This window comes from Equus asinus, chromosome X (assembly GCF_041296235.1).
Source record: "Equus asinus isolate D_3611 breed Donkey chromosome X, EquAss-T2T_v2, whole genome shotgun sequence".
Lineage (NCBI taxonomy): Eukaryota > Metazoa > Chordata > Mammalia > Perissodactyla > Equidae > Equus > Equus asinus.
The window spans coordinates 7,371,801-7,397,721 of NC_091820.1; the positions used below are offsets into that span (position 1 = coordinate 7,371,801).

General features: G+C 39.8%; 1 protein-coding gene across 4 annotated transcripts in view; it reads right to left on the reverse strand.

Annotated features, from left to right (window-relative positions):
• Positions 1 to 25,921, reverse strand: part of MID1 (midline 1) — a 345,700-nt gene that overhangs the window by 146,721 nt on the left and 173,058 nt on the right. Inside the window, exon 1 of one of the 4 annotated variants that reach the window (XM_044764420.2) lies at positions 14,738 to 15,032. The exons of the other annotated variants lie outside the window; for them this stretch is intronic. The gene's annotated coding sequence lies outside the window, so the exon portion shown is untranslated. Of the gene's footprint in view, positions 1 to 14,737; positions 15,033 to 25,921 lie in introns of those variants that run through there. 4 annotated transcript variants of the gene reach the window in all.

The window sequence follows — 25,921 nt, forward strand, 5'->3', positions numbered from 1 at the left end:
GACAATTCTTCCTGATATTAAATGCGTCTATCTATTCCCCAAAGTGAACATGCGTGAAGTGTGGGTCTGCCATGCCTTGAGTAAGCATCAATTCTCTGTAGTATCAGTCGAAGGTCAATCTAACATTTTAAGATATATTTTGCACAACACTGCTTCATTTTAGTTCATCCATATTTTACCCAGGGCTCAAATGAAGACCCAGAAATCATGAGAAATTTTGACAATTCATTCCTGCACTAAGATATGCCATTTGGTGTGAGAATTTTACCTGGGAGGTATTCAGCACACCTACATTGGATTATGAAGTATTTCCTCACCTTTTAAAAACCAATACAAATGAGATACCATTACACACCTACCAGAATGGCTAAAATAAAAATAGGGACAACACCAAATGCTAGGGAGGGTGCAGAGAAATTCGATCATTGATACGTTGCTGGCAGGAATGTACAATGGTTCAGCACTCTAGAAAACTGTTTGACAGCGTGTTATAAAACTAAACACACACTTACCACATGACCCAGCAATCACACTCCTGGGCATTTATCCCAGAGAAATGGAAATTTATGCTCACACAAAATCCTGTACACAAATACTCATAGCAATTTTATTTGTAATAGCCCTAAACTGGAAACAACTCATTCTGCAAGTGGGTGAATGGTTAAACTGCAGTACATCCATACCATGGAATACTGCTCGGTAATGAAAATGATCAAACTACTGATACGTGCAACAACTTGGATGAACCTCCAGAGAATTATGCTGAATAAAAAAAATGCCAGCCTCAAAAGGTTACGTACTGTATGATTACATTTACATAATATTCTTGAGGTGACAAAATTATAGAGGCAGAGAACTGGCTGCCAGGGATTAAGGATGGGGGGACAGGGTGGTGATGGGTCCATGGGACCTCCTTGTACATTGTTTTGCAACTTCCTATGAATCTACACCTCAGAATAGAAAATCTTTTTAAAAACCATATTTCTATACCAACAGAGCCCTGGGAAACAAGAGCATCCAAATGGCCACATTCACAGTTGTAGAGTTTGTCAGTGTTATGTTCTTAGCTCTCAGTAGTGGCAACCCTATACACCTCTAAAATATATTCTTTTCCAAGTCTACCTTTTGTCTTCACTGCTCCGCACAGTATTTTCGTTTTTGCTTTAAGGACATAAATACATAAAGACAAGTATATATGTAATTTCATTTCTGAGTATAGTTTAAATATAAAGTGTATAATATTGTAAAATAATTTAACCATTGTAAAGAATAAAATAGATGAACAAGAAACGCTTTCTTAGATTATGCTTCGTGACAAAGACTCTTTCCTTAACCAAACTTTAGTCAATCTCCTCTGAGCCCTCCTCTTGACTAGGCCTTGACATTGGCCTCTGATCTTGCTGGGCCTACACAGCCTAGTGTTAGCAAGAATCCTGCTAAGTCAGTTTAGAGAGAATCCCCCACCCTTGATATCTCATCACCTGGGCCTGCCTTCAGTAAGAATCCTGTTAAGTCGGTTTAGCAAGAATTCCCCTACCCTTGATGTTTCCTCTTAGTGATTTTCCATCACTTTATAAATCCCTAGCTGTCAGTGCTGTACTCAGAGTTGAGTCAGATCTCCCTTTCCTAGTGCTATTGCAAAAGTCCTGAATAAAGTTTTCCTTACTGTTTTAACAAGTGTCAGAATAACTTCTTCTTTAACATATGAAAACTAATGATAAGTGATCATGTCCGTCGATGAGATTTGGTATTGTTTTAGCATATTAGGAGAATCTGACCTACAAAGGTATTATTTTTTAGCAACAAATTATAGTTTTCTCACACTTAACAGGGCTATTTTTACATATACATGCAAATATACATGCATTTGTGCATGCATGCATAAACACACACATACACATAGATATGTGCCTGAAAAGATGTCTTTAGAGCATTACATTCCTGTAATACATTACTCCCCAGTGTGTACATGTGTGCATATATGCATGCCTCTGTGTGGCTGGGTATATATTCATTCAGACATTAACAAGTGGAAACGTCCATAAAACCCAGACTTCTCTGAAACCTTAAGTTTGTGCCTATAAAAAGAGAAAGTAATCTAACATTTCTAAAATGCCTTATATATAACCAGTTCTCTGTTAAGTGTTTTATATTTCATTTTCTATATACATACAGTTCTTCATATAGTCATTACATAAACCCTATAAGTTGGTGATAGCATTGCCATTTTATAGGTAAGGAAACTTGGAAGGCTTAAGGAATCAACTCCAGGTCACAGAGCTAGGAAATGGCACATCAGGGTCCTCACCCAAGGGATCTAACATTGTGCTTCCAAATCTACTGCCTGGAGGGATTCTCTTAACTAAACAGTAGTTTTATCGCTGTCAAAATAACGTCAAACACCATTGTACTAGACCTGGCATTTTCCTTTTTTTGTGTGTTTTTTTAAAGAAAGTTGCCTTTGTTCAAATGAAATCTTAATCAGAAGCCCCATATTTTGGAAGAGCAGAAAAGCAGAAGAAAACATCCAAGCTCTTCTTGTTAGAATGGCGGGTAACTAGAGGATGGCTCTTACTCCCTCTCTCTTCCCTCTTCCTCTGTCTGGGCAAAATCACTCTCTTCCTGCCCCAAGTAGCTCTGTGGAACTCTTTTAGGGCTTTGATGAGAAAAGGTCGAAAGATACTTCACTGGACTACTATTGGGAGAAAATCCTCCCTGTATTCCTTGCATTTCACACATCGTACGAGCAGAGGTACTGGTGGCTTGTTCCAGACTCTCTTTCCAAGAACTTTCAGCCAGTGAACAGTCTTAGAAGATCTAGATAGTGTCTCCCTCCAGAGCAATGGCCAGGCATGCTTACTGTCCATTATAAGAGATTTAGGTTCCCTCAGCTCAGGATCCACATGTGTGAGGCAAACCCACCACCTGCACGGCATCCATCTGGGCTGCTCTGTGCTGCCCTGGGGAACTTGGGCAAGGAGAGCCAATGTGAACATGAAGCTCATGCCACTTGCTGTGCCATGAGTAATAAAGTCCTTTGTCTCTGATCCAGGAGTCTCACGTCTTCTGCCAACATCCAAGAAACAGTGGGTGGTTAAACTGCTGGCTTGCAAGTAGGGTAACATCTCAGACCCTTCACCAATTCTTGACAACTACCATTCTATAACTTATTTAACACATACTTACATAGTACTTACTCTGTATCAGGTGCTATTCTAAGTGACAGACAAATGCTAAATCATTTAATCTTCATAACAACCCTGTAATATAGGTACTATGATTATTATTTCCGTTTTACAGGGAAGGTAACTGTAATCATACAAGATTAAGCAGGTGGATCATTCCCATAAAATAACTACTTGTTACGCATATTTATAAGCACTAAATGATTTTCCTTATTAAAAGAAATAGCATACATTGAAACCTCAGAGCTATGCAAGTGTATCCCCTCTAGTTGGTCTTGATCATAAAGCCCCAGTCTTCAAGAAGGCTGATACAGAACCTCCAATTTGCTGAAATATTAAAATCACTTTTGTAAATGATGCACCCTGACATTTGGTATCTAAGAGGAAAAGTGGAGACTATTTCCTTAATGACTTTTCCAGGGTCTGGAGTATTTAAAGTGAAACCTCTTCCTTCCTTGGAAAATGGTTGCAATTCCAACAAGGAGAGTACTAACAACATAAGCATCCTCCCAGAATTAGACCCTCAGTAGCAAGCTTTCAATACTTGGAAGGCTACTTTTGCTTTATAAAGCTTTAGCCCCTTGACATTCGCTGGCTAGAGAGTGGAAGAGAAAGTGATAAATAGGCCTAGAAACCTAGACTCTGACATGAATGTTTGCTGTGAACCAGCTCCACTTCCATTCTTATAAAATCTTCAAAATTAGCTACACTAATATAGAAATCCCTTTCAGATAATTTCCAACATACTTGGGGACAGTCAACAGGATATATCACTCTGGTGAATGATTATAAAGATAGACTAAAAACTGAATATCAAAAACAATCCAAAAAGGAGGAAGTGGACAAACATTGTGCAAGAAATGCAAATGGCCCTTAAAAATATGCGAAGATGCTCAACATCAACTCAGAAGAGAAAGATAAAGCTACACAGTGATACCTCTTTCCATGTATCAAGTAGGCAAAGATGTACAAGTTGGACAATGTCCTCTCTTGGGGAGGCTCTGGGGAAGCACTCACATACACTGGGTAGGCAATTTCACTTATTCATCAAAATTAGAAACTGCATGCACCCTTTGGCCCAGCAATCCCACTTCTTTGGATTTATAATACACACACATCTGCCCCACAGAAACTGATGAATGCACGAGGCTTCTACGTACATTGTTTCAGTGGCAAAAGATTGGACACAATCCCACATGACCAGAAGGGGAAGAGTCAAATACATTATGGTACATTGTCACAGTGGAATGCTATGTGGTTATTAAAAAAGAGGATGGGGGGCAGCCAGCCCAGTGGCATAGTCATTAAGTTCACATGCTCTGCTTCAGCAGCCCAGGGTTCACAGGTTTGGATCCCAGGTGTGGACCTAGAACCACTCATCAAAGCCATGCTGTGGCAGCATCCCACATAAAATAAAGGAAAATTGGCAAAGATTTTAGCTCAGTGACAATCTTCCTCAAGCAAAAAGAAGATTGACAACAGATGTTAGCTCAGGGCCAATCTTCCTCACAAAAAAATAAATAAATAAAGGAGGGGGTAAGCTCTGTGCAGCATTATAGAAAGATCTCCAGGATATATGTGAAGTGGGAAAAAAATAGGGTGCAAATAGTGTAGATGGAAGCCCACTACTTATGTAAGATGAGGGAAATATATTTGTATCTGCCTACGATAATCAGAAAAACTGCTGGGAGTCAGCCATCAATACCTACAAATGGATATCACTACAGGAGACACATAGCATATTTCACAACTTTGGACAGCTCATGAGTGACAATGTTTATATACCAATTAGGGATTCCGGAAATCCTATAAGGAAGTTTTTCTTCTGGATGATAGTATTCAAATTAGCATAAGGATCAGACATGGAATACAACACGCTGAGTTGACTGTTTCAAACAAGGTTTGAAGCCCCCTGCGACCACAGTTAGGATTTGCGCCTATCCCAATTACTTCCATACCATTTCTTTAAATGATCCACAGCAATTTACCTGGTTAAAATTCAGTTTGGTTTGGTAGTGCTTTGAAGGGGACACTTCCTTCTTAGGTTTTCTGCATTCGGACAGAGGATGTGCAAAGGAGCTTACAACAAAGGGATTCAATTAGAAAACAAGAGCAAATGGTCGATTTTTGAAGAGGAACCACAAATACATATTCGTGTGGGCTTTTGCTTGATTACGTTTGTTAATAAGGAATGCCAAAGCATATGCACCAAAAACCGTTCAAGGTCTTTTGGTAGCAAATTATACTTGTAAATTTGATGCAAGTCGATCACTGGAAGGACTCACATTCTTTGAAGATTTGAATTCAGAAATGTATGAAAGAATTAAATGCTTCTTTCCCCCAGTGATATAAAGTATTAAATGGCAAAAAAAAAAAATGTGTTTGAAATCAACTGAGGAAATAATTCATTTTGAAAATTATTCAATAAAAATGTTAAATAGGAAAAATATGTTGGGCCAGTTTGTACCGGATAAATAAAGCAGAAATATGCAATGGACAAACTTCAGGATGATGGGCTGGGAAATGTCCCATCAACCTCTTTGTCTTATTTTATTTTGTTGCTATTCAACTGTGGCAGTCTTAGGCACAGTAATCTATTCCATCCCCGTAAGACAAAGAAAGGAAGACTAATTCTGATCAGCAGAAAACTGGCTGGCCTCTTGGAGCCTTCAAGATGGCAGTGGCTCCGGATCAAGGAGAAATGAATGCCTTTGAAGACTGCATCTTAGATTGTTTCGTTAATACATAAAATCCTCCCTCTTTATCATGCAGAAGACTCATTTCAAAAAGAAAATGCAAGTCAGTGAAGATTAGTGGGGCTTCTTGGAGGTCAGAACTAAATATACAAACTAACAAAATGACGTTGAAATAAACAAGAATGTGAAATTGCTCATCCGCGGGGATGATGTAACTAATGCTGACATAATTTCCAAGCAGAAAAGCAAAACTAGGTCAAAGCACGTTGGCCTAACATAATAAGCATTTTTGCTCCCAGAATTTTACCATGTAGGCTGTGTCTGCAGGCATTAATGTCTTCTGTTATCAATGTTCGGGGCTGTCACAAACAATTCATGTCTTATCACTCTTTGTTAGTTAAACCAAAACAATGTAGTTTACATGTGAACTATTCAATCCTGACAACTGAAATGTTACAAAGGGGAAATGTTAAAAATATTCACAAAGTGTCTCCTCCAGGCTGAGAAATATTAAGCAATAAATATTCATTATTTAATAGTCTACTATCATGTTTTTCTCTACAGTACTCAGAAAGCAATACCCCTCAGTTATTATGACTTTTTTCCTTCTTTCACTCAGAGTTATAAAAAGGGCAGCAGCATCAGTATCTCTTTAGAAATCTGCTTTAAACATTGACAAATAAAAAAACCTGAATCACTCACCCAATAGCCAATTTTTCTATTCTGATTTCCCCATACGTTGACTAAAAGAATTCACACTTTCTTCTCCCTTACATATGTTACATTTCGCTTTCCTGCACTATTTCCACAAAGCACAGCTGATTAATTCATAGAAGAAAAGAACTCATCTCACCCCTTAAACTTCCTTCTGTGTAAACATAATCCTCTTAGTTTTTACTCTCTGACATTTTCACACTTAGCCAAAATCAGAACAAAGAGTATATAGACAAAAGTAGCACAAAACCCAAATATAAGACTATTTGGATTATTCGAATAGCATTTTCTTCTAAAGGTGATGCAGTCATTCCTGACTCTTGACTCATTATAAACCATCAACCCATTCGAACTGTCTTGGAATTTATTAGCACATTAAATTAGCATGTGACCCAAAAACATCCAAATTTTATCTTACTAGAAGGCATGTGTCACAGTCAAAAGAGAATAAGATGAAGAGTCTAGAAGACTCAGGTTTTAGACATAAACTTGCTCATTCCTTTACTCCCTGATGGAAGGTAAAGCATTCCTCCATGCTAAAATTTCAACCCACAAATGCTAAACTTTCAACCAGGACTCTTTGTCTATATTCCTACTGCATTTCCCACAGAAGACTTGATCTTGTGTAAATAAATAGATTTCTAATATTTGGTGATGCCTTCCATTCATCTGATTATTAGTGACTCAGCAGGGCATTTGACGAATTCCGTTTGTCCACAAACAGTTACTTTCCTGTTAATTGGGGGAGACCACTTCAAAATACATACAACTGAAGCCACGCTCCACAACTTGACATATGACAGATAACAGTCTACTGTGTGGACCCTTTGAAAATGTATTAGTCCTGTTGTCTCTATAAACTATTAAATGTCTCAGAAATTTCTATCTCATATTAACCATAACTCTCAGACAGTCTATCACACCCAGAAGCAGTGAAAGTGCTTTGTCCAGCATATATCTTGAATTTCACTGCAGAAAATGTGGCTGCCATATGCATGGAGTAGAGTGGAGGACCAGAAACAATCTCTCAGCTGCTGAGTGACCTTGGGCATGCCACTCACCTGGCAAAATAAACCAACTGCACATGTACCAAAGGCCTAAAACATCAAGTTGGGCTCAATGAGAGCAAGCAACAGATTCTATCCTTGCTTTTAGGTTTTGAGCTATTGGCGGGCACGTCCCATTTGTTACCATTTCTGTAGCCCCATCAAGGAGAGTCTAAGCCAAGCTGCCTGCCATGTTCTGGGTTGTGTCCTCACCCAGAACACAATCCAATGGAATAGACGGATAAGCACCTGTAACATATTGTAATTTTTCTCTAATGTCAATCTATTCAGTCCTTGCTGTTCCCCCAATCTTTCTAATGCCCTTTCTTCCTCATATCCCTTCTGCTCTTAAAGAGCATTTTTCATTCTTTTTCAGAATTAATTTTTCAAATTCATCCAGCATGTGTCTGTAAAACATTTAATGATTCTTATTGTGCGCCAAGCACTGTCCTTGGACTTGAGGATTCAAAGAGAATTAAGATGTGACTCTTGCTCTTAAGTAACTCAGTCCCAAGATAGGCAAACGATTAACGAGAAATATAGACACCATTTTGAATACTTATGTAGATAAGACAAAGCTCCAGCTGTTTCTCTTCCATTTATTCTAATCCAAATGGACAGTGCTCAGTTTACAAAGAGCATACTACAAACAACCCAAACCCACAAATGCCATCACTCCTCGCATTCAGCCCCCTGTGGTTCCCTGGATGTTACTCACAAAGACCCCAGTGAGTCCAGAAGTTCAGGCAGAATGCTAAGAAAAGAACAAGTAAAGAGGTCTGACCCACAGGCAGACACGTCAGCAAGTCCTGTCTGCCAAATGCATAACCCTGTCCATAATTATTGTCCCTGAGAGGGCAATCATGATTTTTGCAGCTCCAGACTCTACTGCCTGCTTTTTCCCCAACTAAACATTCATCCTGAGGGTTAAAGGGTTAAGAGTCATGAGATTTAGCTTATCCATATTGCTTCTCTCCCAACATCTGGTCAAGACCACTGTCTAGAGGAAATAGGAGTGTGGTTTGGAGGTGGGGGAGGGAAGGGTGGGAAGATGGGAAATTATGGAAACTCAATTTACTGCAAATCAGGATAGGCCTGGGAGAGACACCCCAGTGGGACCCCAGTGGGAAGATACTAGAAGGATGGAGAAAGAAAGGTGAATACCAGTGCAAACGCTTCCTATTCCAAATAATGCCAAGACTGGTCTGTTACCAAAAGTATGGCAACTCTTTCTCTTTCTGTGACACGGAGTCATGTCCTCAAAACTCAGAACTTAATCTGACATTAATCAGATTGGTTATTTTTTAAAGTAGTGTTTTTAGATCGTCCCAATCGTGGCATCATTTCTCATTGGAAAACGTTCTGGGTTTCAAACAACGAACTCTTAGAGCATAAAGCATTCCTATATTGGGAACTGCCTATGAGTTATTTTTCTCTATTGAGAAAAATTAACTTACTACTTAATAATTATGATAAATTTATTTTAACTAGGAATTCCTAAATTTCTACAAATACGTATGTGGGTAAAAATTAACTAAAGTTCACAATTACAAATCATTTCTCAAGTCTCTTAAGTTCAGCAAAGTTTTGGCTACCATCAATTTATCAAGCGGATTCTTATCCACACAAATATAGTTATTAATGAGCACTTTGTCCATGAATAACTTACGTTATGCTATTGGTACAATAAATTGTACACCAGATCAAAAGTTATCTGAGGGCCAGGTCCACATCAAAATCCTATTTGTTGCCCAAAAGTGGCTTGGCATATAAGAATCATTTAAAGTAGCTTTATTGAATGAACTACTGAATATATTAATTCTGTAAGTACTCAGTAAATGTCCTTGAATAAGAAACGAAGGAGAGACTTTGCATTATCCTCATCATAAACAGTTGACTGTATATAAAACCTTCAAATCCACTTGTACTACAAATGATCAGCACATCTTCCATTTTTTTTTGCCTTTTTTACCCAGAACTTCTTTTTTATAGCACAAAGCAGATAAGTTTTTAGGTTTGTTTTTTAGGAAAGTCCCCTTTAAGCACTTTTTTTCTGTGCCAAAATTTTCTGAGCTCCTTAACACCACCTAACTTTCTGTAAGCCATTAACCATCCTGATCTATGTCACTGGAATATTTTCCTCCTGGGGGGGGAATCTTGTGGATCTGGAAGGGTCCCTAATATTTTCTCTTTTCCTTTAAAGAAATTTCTAGAATATGCCAGTTCATAAAACTAGGCAAACAGGGGCCGGCTCCATGGCCGAGTGGTTAAGTTCACCCGCTCCGCTGTGGCAGCCCAGGGTTCAGATCCTGGGCGCGGACATGGCACCGCTCATCAAGTCACGTTGAGGCGGTGTCCCACATCCCACAACTAGAAGGACCTGCAACTAAGATATACAACTGTGTACGGGGGTTGGGGGCTGTTGGGGAAAGGAAGCAGAAAAAAAAAAGATTGGCAACAGTTGTTAGCCCAGGTGCCAATCTTAAAAAAAAAAAAAAAAGGAAGATTGGCAACAGTTGTTAGCCCAGGTGCCAATCCTTAAAAAAAAAAAAAACTAGGCAAACAACCTTCTAGAACAAAACCCCTGAGATGAGTTTCACGTGAAATAAAAGGAGTGGATAATAAGCCAGAAAGAATCACGTTGATAAACTGTCCTATATCTAAATGGAGATTAGATTCCCATTTGACCTGGCTTTGTAGCCCTTTCTTTAATCACAGCGTATTTGATATTCTCTTCCTTGAATGAACTCGTTTTCATCGTGGCTTTGGTCACAAGATTAAAGAATCACTAACTAATTGTTCCAAATAAGCAGAGCAATTCCCTCTGACTCTGATCTCCGCTCTCAGCAGTGGCGTCCACTGCCTGGCCTTCCATCATAGACACTTCAAGCCTGACCTCTGCAGGTGGATAACTGAAATGCACGTTGCCCAACCGGATCACGGTCTTTTAAAAATCTCACCAAGTTCTGAAAATACAAACATTCACACTAAGTATAACAGGGATATTGATGTGATATGTTGGACTTCTCTTTCATTTTATAAGTTGTTTTTTTGAAAGTAGCAACCACTTGATTAAAAAGCATTTAAACTACATCTGCAAAATACTCTGGTTGTGGTTAGCCATTAATTCTTTTTACCTATAGAGAAAAATCCAAATGATTTGGATAACTGGGATCCTCAAAGCATGCGGGTTTAAAAAAATGCCCTGATCAGCCCCACCTTTTTCTAATCAAACAAATTACTCTTTGTCCAGTGACCAAATCCCCCGCTTCCACCAACGCACAGCCCAGGTTGCCATAGCTACCTTGGATGTCTATTTACCACACAAGGGATCAAAGCCAGGAGACATCCACATACACACTTAGCCTTAAAACTTGCTGGAATGTCTGCGGATAACATGCAACTACCAATTAAAGGATTTGCTTGCAGCCTATGCGGTCCATAGCCAAGCAAACTATGAATGCACGTCATAATGAATGGCAAGGGAAAGCCAACTTGAAAAAAATACTTCAAAATGACCAATAAGGATCTTTAATCTGACAGCAAGTTTTAGGATTATAACATTCCCTGCAAAGAGAGAGAAAGCAGGGGAAAAAATGAAAATTCTAACGTGTGTTGAAGACATTGGACCTCCAAACCATGTGCAAAAACTTAAAACATCTGTTGAAAGGGAACGTTTCTCAGATACATATTTTAAATTCCGGTTAGTTACAGTGCCTTGCTATTTGATGTCATAAAAGCTGCCTGATCTTAATGTTGGGACAAATGAGAACAGAAATGCCTTTTAAGCTTTTACAGGCTCGATTTTCAAATGAAGGAAACCATAAAACATACGTGGGACACTATGTGCTGGTTACAGAATGATAAGAAAAAGGATGTTGTGGAAGAGCTCTGTTTTAATCCCTAGACTATGGCTTTCGATTCTAAGCCTGCACAGGTAGTCTGTCTTTCTGGGTGGGTGGTATTCATCCTCCGACTTGACTTGCACCTAACTTGCTGTGTATCTTTATACTTCACCTTTCTCTGCCTTCACCTCATCGTTTGTTCAAAGAGGATCAAATTGCCACCTCGTTCTCTCCCTGGGATGTGGCAGAGAATAAATGTTTGTAAAGGACTTTCTAATCCTCAAAGGAAAGATTAATACAAAGACATTCATTATTAAACCAGATGTCCTTCGGCATTTTAATTCCAATCTGAAGAATGCAAACCGGGCTAATCAAACTGAGTCACAGCTTCCCTGTACTAGCACCATTTTAGGCTTGGAAGAATTTAGCAGCTGCTTAAAGCGTTGGGTAACTACCTTTTTTTTCCCCTTCACACTATAAGGCAACTGCAATGATTTGTTTTAGTCCATCAGAAATAGAGCACACACCTTCGTCTCTTAGAGTGTTTTCTAAAGTCATCAGGATATTAAAAACACAAAATATGTCTGGTAAGCAATTTTGTGTGGAGAACCTGATTTTTTTTCCAACTCGATAAAGAATTATTTTTTGTTCTCATGTGCAGGGACAACGGGTGGCATGCTATTTGGGGAGGATATTTGCAGTTGCGGGAATGCCACAGGCAAACCTGTTGTTTTTGGCTGGGCTTCTAGAACAGGTGGCCATGTCTTTCCTTTAGAGTGGGAGGGAACATAGCAAATTCCTTCTCAAGGAAGTTTCCCATTTATGATCAGAGGGCAGAGACAGGTTGGCACACACTTTAAAATTACTTCCTGATAAAGGCAAATCAGGTTTACACTTTTCTTTTGGCCTAACTCAGCGTGACCTTAGGAACCCTCAAAGAATACTAGCCTTCTACGTCATTCTTTTTCCGCCAACCTGGCAGAAGGCAAAACCCCGCTGAATCTCATCGCCACTCAGGCAGTTTTCTAATTCTGCTGGCAATTTCTGGCTACCCGCTGTGGCTAGTCAGTGGCAGGGGTCTCTTCGCTGCCATACCACTGTTCAGAGTTTGTGCAGCCCCAGGGATGGATCACTTCTCAGTGAAGAGATTGGATTTCATTGCAGAGCTGATGACACACGGACCTGTTTGATAGCTAACTGCAAATCCAGCTGGGGCTGCAGGGCTGAGAAGGCAAATGGGCTGGTGGGTGTGATTCACCCTATCCAGATGCAACAGTCAGCTGTCCCCCAAGAGAAACTCAAAGTTAGGATTAATCCAAGCCAATAACTCCACCATCTCATTCCCCTCTACATTCTTGTTCTAGCTGTTGTGGACCAATGTGTTAGATTCCTGAAATGCTGGACTGTCCGGATTCTTTGGATGGGCAACCACTCTCCCCCTCTCCTCCTACCCCTGCATCCCACCCCCTGTTCCATCCTCTTTTCAAGTACTGAACAGGCAAAAATATTATTAGACATACAGAGTGGTGGGATAAAAAGTTGCCCATTCATTAAATAACCAAGGAGTTACTACATATGTACCCTTAAAACTTCAATACTGGGCTGAATTCCAATTCATGTGAATGCCACAAGGAGCTAGGCCTGGGAGAAATCATGCCAAGCTTGGGACAGCATGCCTTTGGCGTCAGGAACAGGGAATGCCTCCGTCCCAGAGGAATTGTGTGGGAACAGGGATTCTGAAAATTGAGCTCAGACACCAGCGAGGAGAGGACAGGTGGCTCTGCACAGGATCAAATGACTTCTTTGTTCCAGCCAAGGACCTTTTTCAAAAACGTTTTGCGTTCCTCTTTTTCCTTTTAAATCCTTTCCTTTTAGGCTTCTCGCTCCTTTTCGCCATCCCATCTGATTGCTCGACATAAAAAGAATGGGGTCGGACGCTGAGTTTGCAGAACTTAAAGAAACTGAGCCTCAGCCCCAGTCTCCAGCAAGGCAAGCCAAGCCATTGAAAACACCCAACACTTGCTCGTCTAAGCGTGCTTTTCTGCACTCACTGAAACTGGCCGAGGGAGCAAGTGACGGGGCAAGAAGGCAGAGGGTCTTCACCCTTGACCATTCAGTGGGGACTCTGCTTCACCTCCCGAGGCTGCAGGAAAGGGACAGAAAGTTCTAAACCCCTCGCCCCAGGCCCTAAACAGAAAGTTTGCTTCCTATGCAAATCACTTGCCCCAAAGTGCACAGTTGGAAGAAAAAGTGAGGTAATACAGATGCTAACTTTCCCCACCCAGATTTATTTAGAGCCGACGCAAGCAACATCATTCCTCTTGTAATTCTCTGCCCTTGCCAGTCTAGGGCATGTTTTTTCCAGTCTTGTCTTCCCCTTGTATGAGTATTGATCTTGATATTTAAATATTGACCTAAGATTCTTCCATAACTTTGATTGAGCTGTAAATTACACCTTTTTCTTGGCTTCCTACTTTTTTCTTTTCTTTTCTTTTCTTTTCTTTTCTTAACGGCAAAGCTGTAAACCTCCGCCTGGGCTGATAAGGAATTTTATCACCGTGCCCTGGAGCCACGGAAGAAGCTACTGGTTTAGAATTCTTTTCAAAGACTCATTTAAGCAACCCCCGAGCCCTTTCTCTGCTCACTACTTTCAGGGCTGTCTGCTCACGTCCAGAAGCAATACAATTTCAAAACTGCTGGAAGCGAAAAACAAATCTGCATTTTTCTGGAAGGACTGTCTGTGCTCATTTCGGGCTGGTTCCGCCTTCTCAGCCATAAACACAGTAAGGGCTTAGAACGCGAAGCCAAAATGAGATAAGAGGCCCCGTGTAATTCTTTTTCAGGATATTCAGTTGTCTTTATTCTAACCCAAAGCATAGGATAGAGGCTAAAAGCTCGAGATAGATCCCTGCACAATACATTCCTGCGATGGCAAACTGGAACTGATTTACATATTCTGCAAACCGCTTTTAAGCCCTTTACAATGACTGCCTGACATCACCAATCACCATTAGAAGCAACAGTGGGGAGGGGTGGCAACGGTGTGCGTGTGGGGCGGGGGGAGGTGTTCGGGGGGAACCACAGGAAATCTGCTTCTTTGGTTCCCTTAGGAAAACGCAGCCCGGTCTTTACGCCAAATGGATGAACTTGGCCAGGCATCTGCTAATCCAGCAAGCTCTCCGGAGTAACATCCCAGGGGTCCCAAGCCGCGCCCTCCCTCCCCACCCGCCTGCGCAGCTCCCGGAGCTTACCTGCCTCATGTTTAGAATTCCATGACCCATCCGGCAGGGAGCGAGCTGCCTCGAAGCCCACGCCGCGGTCTTCAGAGGGGAAACAGCAAACCCAACAGAAGCCCGCAAGACAAAAGCAACTCAGCGAGATCCACAGGCAGCAAAGAGCACGTTTTCTTCCTCTTTTTCTTTGATCTGTTGCTACACGCTCTCTGCCCAAGACAATGTCAAGTTTCTCAAGCTTTTCTTCCCAGCCTATGAAAAGTCGGTCTCAGGGAAGCGAGGACCGCCTGGCTCTTATTTCAAATCGGGTCTCAGAGACGTCGTAGGTGGCTGGCGTGGGCTCCGGAGGAGCCTCGCCAATCAGGAGGAAGGGGTGGACCCTGGGAGCCAGAAAGGCTGCCTCCGCGAGGATTAGAGAGCTTTCAGGATTTAAATGACTGGAAGCAGCTGGCAACAGCGTCTAAAGCTCCAAAAGTAAAAGATGAGTTCTATTCTTATCTTACAGCTCTGGGTCTGCTCAAAGCCTAACTAGCTTCGGACCTTAAAGCCTTGGTTTTGGGAGCTCCCTAAAAGCGCTAAAGCATTGGGAAAGTGCGGAATTATTGCAGCCAGAAAAATGCAACACTCAGGACCCAGCCGTATTTTGAAAATGGTATCTTGCACCGAAGTGCTACTTTTGCAAAGACACTGGGGAGGAAACCAAATTGTTATGCAGAACACCTTAGCTGAAACCAACAATCAAGGGAGGAGGATGTTACTCACCTCATTTCCATATAGATGAACTGTATGTCCATCTAAGAAAAACAAATCTTAATGGGAACGTGCACACAAATCTGTTGAAATGCAGCAAATGAACAAGAATCTCTATATATTGAGGGCCAGAGGCATAATTTTAGCTAATAAAATTGTTACTAGAAAAATAAACACTGATGTTTGGTTAAAACGAAAATGTTTTAAAGTACGTGTATCACTATGGTTCACCTTACCTAAAGGGTTGATCTGGTGAACTTATTAACAGGGATGTACTGACCATCATCTTAGCATGATGGGAAAACGCCAACTGCCTTCTTATAAACTTAAACCTAGGCTTAGACTCGGAAAGAATCTCCAAAGTTTGCTTTCTTAACTCCATGTAAACAGTAACTTTCTGCAACTCTTAGTCAACGTGATTTCAATGCAAATCTACCTTTTGGATTTCAAAAAAGTTCAAGTCGTTGGAGCAAAGACTACTTTGTGTGGCACCAGGAAATGGCCAGAATTTTGTGAGACTAACTCAATAAATATTTTTAAATTTTTGGTATCAGACGGGAAAAAAACAACTTAGCAAACAATGAACTGGCAGCTTCAAGAGTGTCATCTGCGTGGGTTCAACGGACGTGAGTTATGCCCAGTTCTATGGAATTTGGCGGCCCAATATTTGGGCCTGGAGGCCCATAACCTCATCCGAACCCCCTATCTTAGCAGGTTCAGGGTCCACCTAACGACACAAGCTGGCTTCAGTCCTCTTCTTGAACTTGCTTCAGAGCCCTCACTATGATGTACACCAGGGTTTCTCATCCTCAGCAGTATTGACAGTACGGGGTCACAGCATTTTCTGTGGTGGCGCCGTGCTGTGTGCATTCCAAGATGTTTAGCAGCATCCCTTGGCCCTAGATGTTTAGCAGCATCCCTTGGCCCTAGCATCCCTAGCCTTGGCCCGCTAGATGCCAGTAGCACCCCCGCAGACATGACCATCGATAACAATCAATCACCATTTGTCCCCTAGGGGGCAAAATCGTGCCCCCTTGAGAACCACTGATGTGCCAGCTTTGAAATATTGGTTCTCAAACTTGACTGTGCGAGGAAACTTCTGGGGAGATTGTTAAAAATGCAAATCCCCAAGTCCCTGCTTCTGCTCCAAAGGAATCTGATCAGTAGGTTTGAGGAGGAGCCTGGAATCAGCATTTTATCCCACTGCCAAAGGACTCTGATTCACTTTGAGACATACTGCACCGATTCCTGCCCTAGGTATGACCTCAGCCCCAAGTCACGGGGAGCTGCCCAGAGCTGCTGCCATTACATATCATTGGAGTTAAATCCCTAGGCACATCTATTTATCACCTTCAGTACAAGCTTTTCATGACTGCATTTGCCTTCTGCTGTCATCACCTCAAAGGTAAATATGAGCTGAGATTTCCTCTTGCTATCACTGTGCCCTTTCAAAGTTTCATCCATTTTTCTTCTCCTTTGGCCCACTCCCCCACCATCCTACAAGGTCAAATGTCGCTCCTCTTGTGGTTTCCCCGAATGCCCCAAGACAAATTAATCCCTTCCCTCCTCTATGCTCATAAAGCAGTTTATAGACACCCAGTGGTGTGCTGGTAAATATTTAACAACCAGTTCTCACACACACACAAAAAGCCAAGATTTGTTGTAGCCTTTGCCAATTTCAATGGTATAAATGTTCCCTCCTTCCCCCAGTGAGGGCACTGAACAAAGAGTTGGAAAAAGCTGTGCTGAATCAGGAGACGGTAAGCACCAGCTTGAGCAAAGCATGATACGCCTCTGCTGTTTCACTGCCATGCTGTACTGTAATCTTATGCTTTTGAGTCTGTCTCTCCTACCAAACTATAAAACTCTCAAGGGCAAGAATGGTGCCTTATTCATCTTTGTAACCCCAGCCACTTTCGTTGTACCTACCGTGCAGTAGGCAGTCAACAAACACATATGGAAAGAAAACAAAATGCAACGTGCAGCTTCCCTGAGACATGGAGACTGATCGGACTACTGTCACTGCCACGCTAAGGAAGAGACAAGAATCTCTTGGGAAATTAAACTATGAAAGTTACTTCTTACCATAATTTACTATCTATTCTATACTTATGAGAACAATAAGCATAATGCCGTCTTCTATCCTAACACTGCCACACTGGGGCCATATCCAGGCCAGAGTGAAGGAGAAGAGACCAGCCTTCTAAAATAGAACCTTGGCTTCATGGACATATTTGTGAGACAGTATATTTTTTATGTTTTTATATGAAGGCATCACACACTTTTGCATCTACATATCATACATTTTATTAGCCAGAGATTACAAGATCTCTAGGAGAAATATATATGATAATCTCTGATAGGTATATAAAAGGGCATTTCTGCTGGTAAGAGATATAGTGATTAATGATGGTTATTTCCACTATCTCCCCACATTATGCACAAGGACAGGAACGCTAATGGTGGTGTCATTAAAAAACACCACATATGAGTACCTAATATGAACCAAGCATTTTGCCAGGCACTTCACAAATGTGCACCATTTAATCTCCACCAAAATACCAAAAAGTAGACATCACCATTGTCAGGCTAAGAATGAACAGTCAGGATCATCGAGGCAAAGTAAATAACCCAAGATCTTATTATAAATTGCTGTACCAGGAATCAAACTTAAGTGTTTGGGATTAGAATTACTCTGCATTTTGTTATAAAATAAGCTGTCTGCAGAAATGATTCTGAAAACTTTTAAGAAAAGTGAACAGTGTAAATAAATGAAGGCTTCTTTTTCATTTACAAATAAACATATAATTTTTTAAACATTTCTAATTAAATAAATGGTCCTTTGGGGGTTGTCCATTAAGTGAGGATTAGATCCACTTATTGGAAACAGCGTAAGTAAGTGAAGTGAAGCAAGTAAAGAAACTCGCTGCACTAGAGGAAATAGTCTGTTTCTCAGTCTATGATTAACTGCACGTGCCAACATCAGCTGAGGAGATGTTGTAGTCTTTTTCTTTAATAGATTTTTTTTTACCTGAAAGAGATACTTTTCTACTGAGTATTTCTGGTTTACTTTTCTACTTTGCTTTGAAATTTTTTTCCTTTTTTTTTTAAACATTGGCACCTGTGTTAACATCTGTTGCCAATCTTTTTTTTTTTTTTCTTCTTCTTCTTCTCCCCAAAGCCCCCCAGCACATAGTTGATATTCTAGTTGTGAGAGCCTCTGGTTGTGCTATATGGGACGACACCTTAGCATGGCCTGATGAGCAGTGCCATGTCCGCGCCCAGGATCTGAACTGGCAAAACCCTGGGCCGCTGAAGTGGAGCATGTGAACTTAACCACTCGGTCATGGGGCTGGCCCCAGATGTTGTAGTCTCGACAGATCTTCCTTTATAAAGCAGCCTAGACCATAATCCTGTGTAGTTATGTGCAAGTGTGGTTATAAACAGACCTCCACAGCAAACACAACATGGGTTCCTGGGCGGATGGTCATGGACAGGCCCTACTGGACATGGATGGACATTGATACAGCACCTTAAAGGACAACCAGCAGAGCTTGTGCCATCCCTTTCAGTATTCTATTAGGTCAAAGCATCTGGTATTAGTGTTTGTGTAAGTAAAAAATGGTTGACTATCAGTAATTTCATATAGTTTATTGAAATATGTGTCAGGACACATCATCAAAAGTCAATGAAAACCAAGCTGAAGTTACCTACTCAGCTACCTGAGTGTGCTGGTGGAAGTGCAACGTCCTTGAGGGCTACAAAAAGAGTGTATTTATTCTCCCTCAGAGGTTCCAGAAATCTAGTTGTTTTATACTTATGGTGGCAGAGGAAAATTTGAGGAATACTGTATTTGAGGTGATTAGTGAAGGTAATTTAAGTTGACAAAAACATGAGTTGTCCTTCCCAATCGGGATCCCAATGACATTCTTCACAGAAATAGAACAAAGAATCTTAAAATTCATATGGGGCAACAAAAGACCCCAAATAGCCAAAGCAATCATGAGAAACAAGAACAAATCTGATGGCATTGCAATCCTTGACTTCAAAATATATTACAAAGCTGTAGTAATCAAAACAGCATGGTACTGTTACGAGAATGGGCACACAGATCAATGGAACGGAATTGAAAACCCAGAAATAAAACCACACATCTATGGACAGCCAATCTTCAACAAAGGAGCCAAGAACATGCAACGGAGAAAGGAAAGCCTCTTCAAAAATGGTGCTGGCAAAACTGGACAGCAACATGCAAAAAAATGAAAGTAAGCCATAATCTTTCTCCAAACAGAAAAATAGAATCAAAATGGACCAAAGACTTGAAGGTAAGACCTGAAACCATAAAACTTATGGAAGAAAATATAGGCAGTACACTCTTTGACATCAGACTTAAAAGGATCTTTTCAAATACCATGTCTATTCAGACAAGAGAAACAAAAGAAAAAATAAACAAGTGGGACTTCATCAGACTAAAGAGCTTCTGGAAGGCAAAGGAAACCAAGATCAAAATGAAAAAACAACCCACCAAATGGGAGAAAATATTGACAGATCATATATCTGATAAGGGGTTAATCTCCATAATATATAAAGAACTCACACAAATGAACTACAAAAACACAAACAACCCAGTCAAAAAGTAGACAGAGGATACGAACAGACATTTTGTCAAAGATATACAGATGGCCAATAGGCACAGGAAAAGATGCTCAACATCACTAATAATCAGGGAAATGCAAATCAAAATTACACTTAGATATCATCTTAGGCCCATTAGAATGGCTATGATCACCAAGACAAAAAACAACAAATGTTGGAGAGGTTGCAGAGAAAAGGGAACCCTCATCCACTGCTGGTGGAAATGCAAACTGGTGCAGCCACTATAGAAAACAGTATGGAGATTTCTCAAAAAATTAAAAATAGAAACACCATATGACCCAGCTATTCCATTACTGGGTATTTATGCAAAGAAATCAACAATACAAAGAGACTTATGTACCCCTATGTTCACTGCAGCATTATTCACAATAGCCAAGACCTGGAAGCAACCCAAGTGCCCAACGACTGATGATTGGATCAAGAAAATGTGGTGTGTATATATATATATATATATATATATATACACACACACACACACACACACACACACACACACAATGGAATACTACTCAGCCATAAAAAAGACAAAATCATCCCATTCGCAACCACATGGATGGACCTTGAGGGCATTATGTTAAGCAAAATAAGCCAGACAGAGAAAGACAAACACCATATGATTTCATTCATATGTGGAATATTAACAAACTTATGGATAAAGAGAACAATTTAGTGGTTACCAGACGGAAGGGGGGTAGAGGGTGGGCACAAGGGGTGAAGGGGCACACTTATATGGTGTATGACAAATATTAATGTACAACTGAAATTTCACAATGTTATAAGCTATTATGACCACAATAAAAAAAAAAGAGATGTCTCTGTTTAGAAAAAAACAGAAAATCCAGCCTATAATTCTTATAGGATGTCACAAAAAAGAAACAAGTTTCTACTCACTGAGTACAGGTACTCATTAAGTTAGTTTCTTTCAATTGCTTAACAAAGGCAATGTGGCATACCACAAGCAGGGGCCACATATGCGATTTGGAGTCCATTTTTAGTGTTGATGTGGCCTCTAAACTGGCTGATGGACCTCAGGTAAACCAATGGACATATCTAAACTCGCGATTTTTCAGGGGACAGTTGGGCAAGTTATGGCCTGAATGTTTGTGCTCCCCCATCCTGCAATTCATATGTTGAAACCCTAACCCCAAATGTATTAGGAGGTGGGACTTTTGGGAGGTGCTTAGGTCATGAGGCTGGAGCCCCCATGAAAGGGATTAGTGCCCTTTCCTGCCACAAGGACACAGCAAGAAGATCGCTGTCTGCAGCAGGAAGGGGCTCTCACCAGTCACCAAATCTGTCAGAGCCTTTATATTGTACTTCCAGCCTCCAGAACTGTGAGGAACAAATTTCTGTTGTCTATAAGACATCTAGTCTATGGTTCTTTGTTTTAGCAGCCCGAATGGACTAAAACAAATGAAATCATATATGGGAAAGTTTTTTGTAACTATTGTTTGTTGTATGAATGTTTTGGATGACAGACCCTGGAAAGAGGGGAAGAAGTCCGTGAATACAGAACCAGAACAAATAGACACACTGTGAGGAGTCGTTTGGGAGAATGGACCCTAAGGGCTGACGTTCAGATAGGATGGAGCTAACTAACTAGTCACCAGTCAGAGTTTTAAATAAATTCAGCTTTATGTTCCTTCACTTAAAAATTAAGGAATTAAAACAAAGCACGTTATTTTAAATTTTCATTATAACTTACTATGTAATAATTCTATTATTTTAGAATTAGAGGTGAAATACTTTGATATCGTCCAGTTTTTGTTGATTGATTAAATACGGCTGATCCTTCATTACCTTCCACTTGGTAATCTGGTAAAGGTTTATGCATGAATTTAGTGATGGTTTTCATATGCTCCGCCCACTGTCAGATATTCTCTACGTTCCCAATTGAACATTCTGCTTCACACCAGCACAATGATATCCTACCTCCTAAGGAGAATCTTTCAATTTCTGAGTCATCTACTTTTTTACTATAATTTTGTGTCGAAATTTATGAGGAACATTATCATAATAATTTATTTTTTACTTGTCTTATTAACCTCTTTCCTAGATTCTGAGGTCACTGAAGCCTGCATCAGTTCAGGGTTCTCTAGAGAAAGAACCAGTAGGATATGTAATATATATATATATATGTATAAATATTGAGATTTATTTCAAAGATTTGGCTTATGTGATTGTGAGAACTGCTAGGCCTGGCATCCACAGGACAGGTTAGGAGTTCATCCTACAGTTTTGAGGCAAAATTTCTTCTTCCTCAGAGAAACTTCAGCTTTGCTCTTACGGATCTCAACTGATTGGATGAGGCCCACCTACATTGTCAAAGATAATCTCCTTTACTTAAAGGGAACTAATTATAGATGTTAACCACATCTACAAAATACCTTCACAGCAACACCTAGATTAGAGTTTGATTGAGTAACGGGGTACTATAGCCTAGCCAAGGGACTATTGTATGTCCCTTATAACAACAAGCGCAGTGGATATGGTCAGTCAAAAAATGTTTACTGAATTGTTGCAACTAATAATAACAATAATAATTTAAAGACCTCCATTAGCAGAAGGCTCTCTTATTTATAAATAATGAAATTTTGCTAATAGATTTATTACATACTTTTCAACTGTAACACTGGAAGGTAGGAGCTATAAAATTTTGAGACAAAATGATTTCTAACTGACAATTCTATATCAAGTCATACTATTCATTAAATGTCACGATAGAATGCAATTATTTTCAAAGAAACACTCAAAATTTTTGCATCCCATGTGCTCTTTCTTTGGAATCCACTCAAAGATGTGTTTTAGCAAAAGGAGGGAACTAAACCAGGAAAGAAGAGCCAACCTAAAGAGAAACCAACCTAAAGAGAAATAAGGAAAGTCCAAGATGATAGATGCAATAGTCTTGGAAAGGTCTCAGTCTAAATTGTAGCAGGAGGATGAAGGACTCCTGGAGGTAGGTCTCCAGGGGTAAAAGATGATACTGATAGATCACATTTGAGGATGAACAGGTATACACAAATAAAAGCAAAAGGTGAGGCTATTATTAACTCCAGGAAAAACAAAAGAAGCACAAAATAGGAAGCATAGTCATAGAACACTCCTTAAATTGGCAGTGATCGCTGATATAGATATTGTGTCAGAGACTACTGGTAGCCAATCCAATATTCATTTTCCCCTCGTTTCTTTCCAACAGAACTTCAATTTATTTGGGAACAGAAATGTGCCCAGCTGAGCAACGTTTCCCAGTCTCTCTTGAAGTTATGGGTGGTCATGTGACACTATTATGGCCTATGAGATTTTAGTAGAAGCTGCTGTGTAGGGCTTCTGGGAAAGCTCTTTGAAGGAGACACACACTCTTTGCCCTTTGTCCTTCCTGGATTTCCCCACCAGGAATATGGTTGCAATGCCTGAGGGGCTGGGGCCATTCTCCAACCATGAGAGGATGGAACACATGGTAAAGCTGGAAAACAGGAAAGGTAGAAGGATCCTGGATTCCTGATGGCATCTTGGAGCCTCCAAATGAGCCCTGAATTTCATGTTCTGTGAGAAAAATAAATTGCTAATTTGTTTCAGCCAATGTTTTAGAATTTGTGTTACTAGGTGAACACGATTCCTAACTGACACAATGATATTGGGAGGATGTGGAATGGGGATGAGGAAGGTAGTGTAAGAGAGGTAATTCTTTTTTGATCATATGTAGGATGTTAAAGATAATGTCTAAAATTCATAAACCAAGAAGTAGTAGTAAAAGCATGTTATGGGAAATATAAGAGTACATACCAGAGGAAATATTTACAAGTTGAAAGTGATTGCTCCTAGAATGAAGTGGGACAAGGCAGGGATTGCTGTTTTTCATTACAAGTCTTTAATATATTTGTACTTTGAACATGTATTACTTTAATAAAATTAAAATTAATTAAAAATAAACAAAAAGATACTCATTGGTTATTAAATCAATTTCTTGTCCTTGAATTCACTTCCTGTAAACTAGCACTATTTTATGATTATCTGGCCCATAGTTGACCAAAGAGTCAGGGGAGCGTTTTAGAGAAATTCACATGTCTGATGGCTCATTGTGAACCCCAAGTGCAACATCACCACATCATGCACATATGATCTGATTGGCATTTCCTCTTTCCCCCACTACAGATTTAATTTGTTCAACGTTTATGGATAATTTGACATGTGTAGTGAGAAATACATATATTAGCCCTGATCCAAACTGTTTTAGACATACATTCTTTTAGATTTCTAGGAATGAAGATTCTACAACCAAGACGCCTTAATAATTCGTTAGAGTAATCAAAAACCCCATGTTCTTCTTATTCGCAATTGGCATCATTCTTGATTAAAATGCATTTTTGTGTGTAAGCTTAAGTATGGCTAGGAATACTTGGTTCCTAGTCTTCATTTATGACCATTTTACTTCTTAGACTTATTCTTTTCTCTCTCTTACTTTTCTTATAAATGAAAAGGATTAGTCTCTCAAACCTTTAATATTTTAATGCCCAAAGCTGATTTTTAAAAGTCTTAGAGATTAAAGAAAATTAACTTTTGTGAACCAGATCTCAGTTTTCATATATTAGAAACAAGCAAAAACGGTTGGTTCATTGATAATCACATAGACAGAAGGAGGTGAATAGAAATTTTAATCAAAAGGAGCTTTGGACAGGATTTGTGCTCCTTGCTTGTAAAAAGACAATGCTTTATCTTCTAGATTGGCACTTCGCAAATGCACAGAAAGATTGCTCAAATGGTTGGATTTTTTTCTGATTGGCGAAAACCCTCTTCCACTTCACACATAATATTTATACTTGGATTTAAGATGGTGGTACATAAAAAAACTACTTAAGAATCATGGTTTACATGTCTCTTTCCTTTGCTAAACACAGATCAGGGTGTTTTTTGCTCTCTTCCAATAGCCAAGGAAGTAATACTTGCCCTTATTTCCTTATAACTAGATGGCTCATCATGAGCTCTTCCTCTGCTGGGAACCACTTATGAAAATTCACACATACTGAGATAGGCTTTCCTATACTGTTCTTCTGATATAAGATAAACATATTGAGTCGTAGCAAGGAAAAAACTGCAAATGTTGAGTATCGGTGCCTTAGCTTTCTCCATATTTATTAAAGAGCTCTAAATGTCTGAGAAACTGCATTCAAACGAGGCTTCATTTTATTTCTCCTTTGATTTATCAATTTACAAAAGGAAGGACTTATATTGCCTGTCTATTTTATAAATAGCGCTGCTATTTAAATTATTTTAATGTGAGTGATTTAAATAACAACATACAATGAACAAGGTAACTATACTCTTTATTTGTAGCATTATCTATGTTTTATCAAAAAGACCTTCTGATATTTCTCTTAAACAATATCTGTTTAGGGAAGAGATAATTTTGTTACGGTCATCTTTAGAAACCAAGCAATTGGCGATACTTATTTTCAACTGGGCAAATTAATCTAACCTGATTGAAGGAATTCAAAACCAGCTGATACACCACACACTAAGAGGTCCAACTTAGTTAAACCTTAAATTAAAAAGTGAATACCTGCACTAGAGAGGTGTGCTATTTAATATAATAAAACCCACCAGGAGGTATTTGTGCTGAATGAAAAGGGAGGAAATGAAAGGAATCTCGTCTCAATCATGAACCAGGTATGCATCAGGCCTTCTTGAAGATGCAGCCAGTTTATGGTTTGAATCTGGGAAATTGGCACATATCTCTCTGACTCCAAAACCTGTGCTCTTTCCAGCACGTGGTGAGGCCAGCCTAGTTCAGATGCAGTT